Raw genomic sequence first — 6,503 nt, forward strand, 5'->3', positions numbered from 1 at the left:
GGAAGGTGTCAGCTAAGAGGCTATTGTGGCAGTTCAGGTTTAGTGTGTGGGAAGTGAGTGTGGGAAGGGGCAACAAATCTGAAGGGGCGTTCATGGCCAGGGACCTTGGCTTGTCTTTGTCTCCCCACACATTCACATCTCCATAGTACCTTGCACAGTCTGGAATGAACGAATGCATGAATGCAGAGTGAACAGGACTGGGGGAAGGGACCGTTTCAGTTCAGTCAGCTCTTAAGTTTTTGAATGGTCTCCATTCACCTGGGAAAACTAGAAGATAGGCTGAAGTCTCAGGCTTCGTGGTGCGGCCAAGTAAGCTGATTGCCTCTCAGCAGCATCCATGGTGGGTCCTCTCGTTTCTTTTCTTGTGTACGTATGACTTAAAAGTGGGCATCATTAGTACCAGCCCTAGGCCTAAAACTGGGCTCATTTGGGAAAGAAAGTAGTTGCGGACCCATGAATTGTTGTGGGGTTGGTAAGCGCTAAAGCTTGGTAGGGAGTGAATACTTGTCTGTTACTGACCTCTCTCTGTATTTTACTTTAATACTATTCCTGATTTTCAGCAAACCTACGTCTGTTTTTAATGAAGTTCTTAAAGTTGCCTCAAGAGAACTTGGCTTAGTTGAAGACAAAATGGTTTTTCCTCCCATACATATTAACTTCCCAAATTGCACTGTAGTCAGTCTTCTGTGGGTCAGCTTATATCTGTGGAAGAAATGGAGAGTAAAAATTTAACAGAAACTACTTTTCGGGTTACTCCTCCCGTAATCCTCCTCAAGTAGCTAAACAGCAAGTTCCTGCAACATTTCTGTTAAGAGTGGGCCAGCCCACACACCAGTTGTTCAGGACACTTTCAAATGAACAGCAAACCAGTCATGTTCTTGGACAAACAGGCTGTTTGACCTTTTCTAGGAAGACATTGGAACGTGTGTATGGCTTGGGTGCCAGCGTTCTGTGCACTGTCCCAGAACCGTATTCTGTATGTTACTGGAATGTTGCACTGCCAAGGATTAGTGTTGTGCCATCTACTGGCATTCAGGATAACACAGCTTTGTGAAGAGTCACCACGGCATTGCAGAGTCTGTCACCCCTTACTCACAGTTCTCACCCCTCAGAATTTCGTCTTGACCAAGTAGATCGCTCACTGCTGACTATATGCCCTGACAGGCTTGAGGTTTTATTCTTTACTTCTCCTGGGTAAGGAGGAAATTTAAGTTCCCCTGCCAGGGAACTGGGGGGTCTCATTTGAATAGGTTTTGACTGTGCAGTCATGAGAAGGAACTGTAAAAGAAGTACCAAGAGACCTTTAGCTTCCAACTTCTCCTGTCACCCTTTCAAAACCTCATTGAAGAAAATTGTTAGGAATTTTCAAAAGTAATAATTAGGGAAAATAAAATCAAGTATTTGCTGTTAGGGCTGTGTGTTGATCAGCATTCCTGAAACATTCTTGTAGACTAGTCTTAAGATAAAAGATGTCAGCCGGTCTCAAGTTTTGACTTCCTTAGCTCTTTAGTTTTATCCTTCCTACTCCTGATAAGGAATTCGGTCTCTTGACAGAGAGAAGATTCATTTCCGTTTCCTGTGTTTAACTCAAAGATGGTAATTGCTAATTTTCTATTTTGAGAGTGGGCAGATTATAGGAACTGACCAATGTCCCCTGGTAGTGAAGGTTATATGTGTTTGTCCTTCGTTGCCAAAGAAGACCATGCCATCAGAGAAATAATGATATGACTTGCCCTTGACTTTTGTTTTGAATGAGGGAGGGCTGTGCAGGTCACCAGCCTCACTTCTCCGGAGCCATCTGAATCCAGTGACCAGATATTCATCAGGATGACAGGAGATGGCTCGGGATGAGGCAATTGGGGTTAAGTGACTTGCCCAAAGTCACACAGCTAATGAGTGTTAAGTGTCTGAGGTGAGAGTTGAACTCAGGTCCTCCTGACTCCTGCACTGGTGCTCTATCTACTGCACCACCTAGCTGCCCCAGTGAAGGTGATGAGGAAAAAGAGTAAAGAATTCATGTTCTCTGTAACAGATCTCCCAGGGAGAAAACTCTCTGCCAACATGCCTCAGTACCAGCTCTGCAACTTAAGGTCCTCCTTGCTTGGACCACTCAGCTTATGCGACTTGCCCAGGGTCACTCAGTATATGTCAAAAGGACTTGAGCTCAGGTCTGCTCTTTCTGGGACGGGCTGCCTCTCACAAGAAGAGAATATCTTAGAATATTTTACATAAGTTATTTCTGATAAACTATTGCTTTAAAAAGGTTTTTGCGTTTAAAAACAGCTAGAGAATTCAATCTCTGGATGAAATCAGCGCCTTTGTTTTATCTGTATCCTCTGTGCCTAGCCTGTCCTTCCAGCATTAGCAGCACAAAGAGCATTATGGTAAGTCACTGTGGACAGCAGGTCACAGGTAGTTGGGGAGAAGCATCAATGGGATTGGTGTCATTTCAGAAGGTTTAGGAATGGGGACATGCAATTAAGTTTGTTGGCAGCCCTTGCTGTCTTACCTTGGCACTCAGTTCTCAGATAGGAATTTTCTGAAATTTTTATTTAGCCTGTTTTAGACTACCACCATCCACAAGTTCTTTTAAGATAAAGTGGTGTTCTTAAAAAAAAAAAAACACCTGGAATAATTTTCTATTATTGCTATTCTATTCTATTTGCCACTCATTAAGCATAGGACTAAGCATTTCTGGTTTAAAAGGTGCTTTCTTCAAAGCAATTCTGGAAGATAGTGATGACATTACATATCTAGGACACTTTTAAGTTGTGCCAAGATAACACATCACCTCACTTGATGCTCACAGCAGAAGGGGAGGAGGGGTAGATGCTATTATACCCATTTTGCATGAGGAAAGGAGGCATTAAATGACTTACCCATCCATGGTCATGGATGTTTTCTGAGGTAGAATTGAAGTTCCCATCTTCATCTTCAGCCAGTTGCTACCCTTCACTTTCTCAGCTAGGTGAGTAGTGGAGGCATTATCTGTTTCACAGAGGAAGAAATGGGCCTAGACAAATAAAACAGCCTAGACCAGGGCACACCAGTGCCAGAGCATGAATTGGAACCCAGACTGGCTCCAAGATCAGAGCTCTTTCCATCACATCATCCCAGTATGTTCAGGCTCCACATAGAAGAGTTGGTGATGCCTCCAATCTGTACCTAACCTTATTTCCCTTTGAGATGGGGAACCACCACCCCCCCCCCAGGGGAGGGATCCTGATGATGTGCCTAGCACAGTGCCATCCATGCAGCAGATGCCACAAATGCTTAGTGGCTGATTCACTAAATTCCAACCAAGTGGGATAGGATCAATATGGACATGCAACCCCACCTATTGAGGTAAAAATCAGTGTTATAGACTCTGGCTGGTGTCATGGCTGAGGTTGATACCTTTATGTTCTCATATGGTGGTGCTGACTTGACCTTTCATTCATGCAGGTCCTAGCAAATGTTGGCTGCATCCAGGGCATGGTGGTGGTCCTATTCTATCACCTCTAACTCTGGAGGGATTATTCTAAGGTGCGAAAAAAAAATCTTTGTTTTTGCTCATTAGCTGGTTATGAAAGCATAATCTTATACTGTAATGCTAAAGGTAGTGTACATAATGGATAACAAGTGGAAAAGGGCTGGGTTCAAGTCTCATTTCAAACATAACCTATGTGACTGGCCAAGTCACCTCACCTCTCTAAGACTATAAGACTGCTGACTTGGGTTGTAGAAGTCTTCTACACCAATGAAATAACAAGTCTAGTCTTTTTTTAAGGGGGAGAAGATAATGCTAATCTTAAGTATATCTATAAAAAAGTATATAAAAATATGTCTGCACTCAAATACAGTGAGTAAATGAATACTGCATTGTTCCGAGTCTACAGTGTCCCCTTCCCCTTCTGGCTGAACACTGGTCTTCCCCCATCTTCATCCTTGCTAGGAGCCCAGAATCTGTCTCCACTCTGATCCTTAGGGATACTCATCCTTTCCCAGTGGTGGTAGAATAGAAACTCTGACCTCATCACTCCCAGACTAGGCAGTGCCTCTAGTTTCCACCCTTAGAACCTCCAGGTCTTTCCATCTACCCTGCACGATGCCATGCACATGGTTGGTTGTCCTTCGTCTTCATGACATCATCATGAGAAAGTGAAATTTCAGTGTGTCCAACTGTGACTGATCAGACCAACATGAGCTAGGAATGTTCTACCACAGGTTGGCACAGATAGTCCATGTGAATATTTGGGGTGGATATCCCAAATTTGCGCATCCTGTGTTTACTTTGTACTGTCTCAATTCTGCTTTGTTCAAAGAGCACAGCACCCTTTCTGATGTGGGCACACCATGCTGAGCAATCCTGTGCCAGTGTCTCCCATGTTGCACAGTCAAATCCAAAGTTCTTGAGAGAGACCTTGAGGATGTCCTTGTATCATTTCTTCTGGCCACCATGTGATCGCCTGCCTCATGCGAGTTCTCCATAAAGTAGTCCTTTTGGCAAGTGTACATTTTGCATTCAAACAGCGTGGCAAGCCCATCAGAGTTGTGCTCTTTGAAGCATAGTTTGAATACTTGGCAGTTCAGCTCGACTTCAGTGACCTTATCCTGCCAGGTGATCCTCAGAATCTTCTAAGACAGTTCAAATGGAAGCGATTCAGTTTCCTGGCATGGCACTGGTATAGACTGTCCATGTTTCACAAGCATATAACAATGAGGTCAGCACAACGGGTCTGGAGACTGGTAATCTGATACCTCTTCTCTCCCACACTCTTCTTCAGAGCCTCCCAAACACTGAGCTAGCTCTGGCAATGCACATAGTAGGTTCTTAACAAATGCTTCTTGATTACTTTTCTAGTTCTTTAAGAGCAATTTAGAGAACATTTGCAAAGACTTCAATACTACACAGGTATTTCATTAGGTTACATGGGTCTTTGCTCCCCCATAGACTTGGCCAAATGGTCTTTGATAGTCAAGAGTGGCTACAACCAAGCAATATCTCTGCAAGTATCACAATCAAGCACCTACTATGTGCCAGGAACAGTGCTAAGCACTCGGGAAATAAACATAATGAATGAAACAGTCTACTTCCAAGAAGCTTAAATTTTAACCAGGGAGATGAGATACAAACTTGAAAACATCAAAACAAAACCGTACAAGACTTCTGGGACACAAGTATATACAGAAGAGATGCAAAATTAAGTAACTACGAAGTAGTATTGGTGATCGTCTCCGAAATTAATGTGCAGCTGGCCAGCAGGGAAGATGTAAGACTGAGTCTAAAAGCAGAGGACCTAGGTGTGTAACTGCAGTTCTGCTAGGTGGTGTAGAGGAGAGGGCACTGGGCCTAGAGTCAAGGAGACCCAAGATTAAATCCCACCCCAGATATTAAAAAAAACTGTGTGACCTTGAGCAAGTCACTTAACTTCTACCTGTCTCAGTTTCCTGAACTGTGAAGTGGTAATAGAGTAGCTAGGTGGCACAGTAGATAGAAAGCTAGGGCTGGGAACAGGAAGATATCTTCCTGAGTTCAAATCTGGCCTCCAGATACTTGCTGGCTGTGTGACCCTGGGCAAGTCACTTAACCCTATTTGCCTCAGTTTCCTCATCTATTAAATGAACTGGAAAAGAAACTGGCAAACTGGTATCTTTGGCAAGAAAATCACAGATGGGATCACAAAGACTCACACATGACTGAAACGACTGAACAGCAAAAGTGAGTATAAGAGCACCTGTCTCAATGGGGTTGTGAAGATCAAATGAGATATTTAACACAAGTGCCTGACATGTAGTAAGCACTTACTACACTTTCTAGTTACTGCCTTTGTTACCTCGGACAAATCACTTCTTTGGACCTACTTCATTTTCCTCATTTGTATAATGAAACATTCAGACCATTTCCAGCATCATATTAATGGCCCGTGGTCTTGCCTACCTGTCCTGGGCAACTCTCATAACCTATGTCTTTCCATAAATCCACGGAGAATCCATCCAGTGTGCTGAGAGTCTTCCCCTAGTTCTCTTTTGAAGAGTGAATTGTTATATAGGCTTTGCTCTTAAAGTTACATGCATAATCAATTGTTTTTAAGCTAGCTATAGAAATCAGAACGCAGCGGGGGAGGGAGAGGGATAATCAGCTCACTCATAAATCCTTAAGCGCGCTCGAGGTCAACTTTTCTCTTTATAATTACCTCTAACAAAAGTCCTATTCACCTTCCTACGTGACAGAATGTATTTATAAGACCAGATTTAGAGCTAAAAGGAACCTTAGAAATCATCAGGTCTGACCGCCTTTCAGAGAAGAAAGAAACTGAGGCTTAGAAAAGTTGTCATATGTCCAAGTTCATGTACTATGTAGCAGATCCGGGATCATATTTAGCCCTAAATCCAGGTGTTTGTTGGTTTGTTTTTGAAAAAGTTTTTCATTTACTTGTTTTTGGTTTAACAAAAAATTATTTCTCTCTTTCACTTCTCCCCTCCAACTGAAAAGAAAAACAAGAGAAATGGAATGCTTGCAA

Source organism: Notamacropus eugenii, chromosome 4, assembly GCF_028372415.1.
Source record: "Notamacropus eugenii isolate mMacEug1 chromosome 4, mMacEug1.pri_v2, whole genome shotgun sequence".
NCBI classification, from domain to species: Eukaryota; Metazoa; Chordata; class Mammalia; order Diprotodontia; family Macropodidae; genus Notamacropus; species Notamacropus eugenii.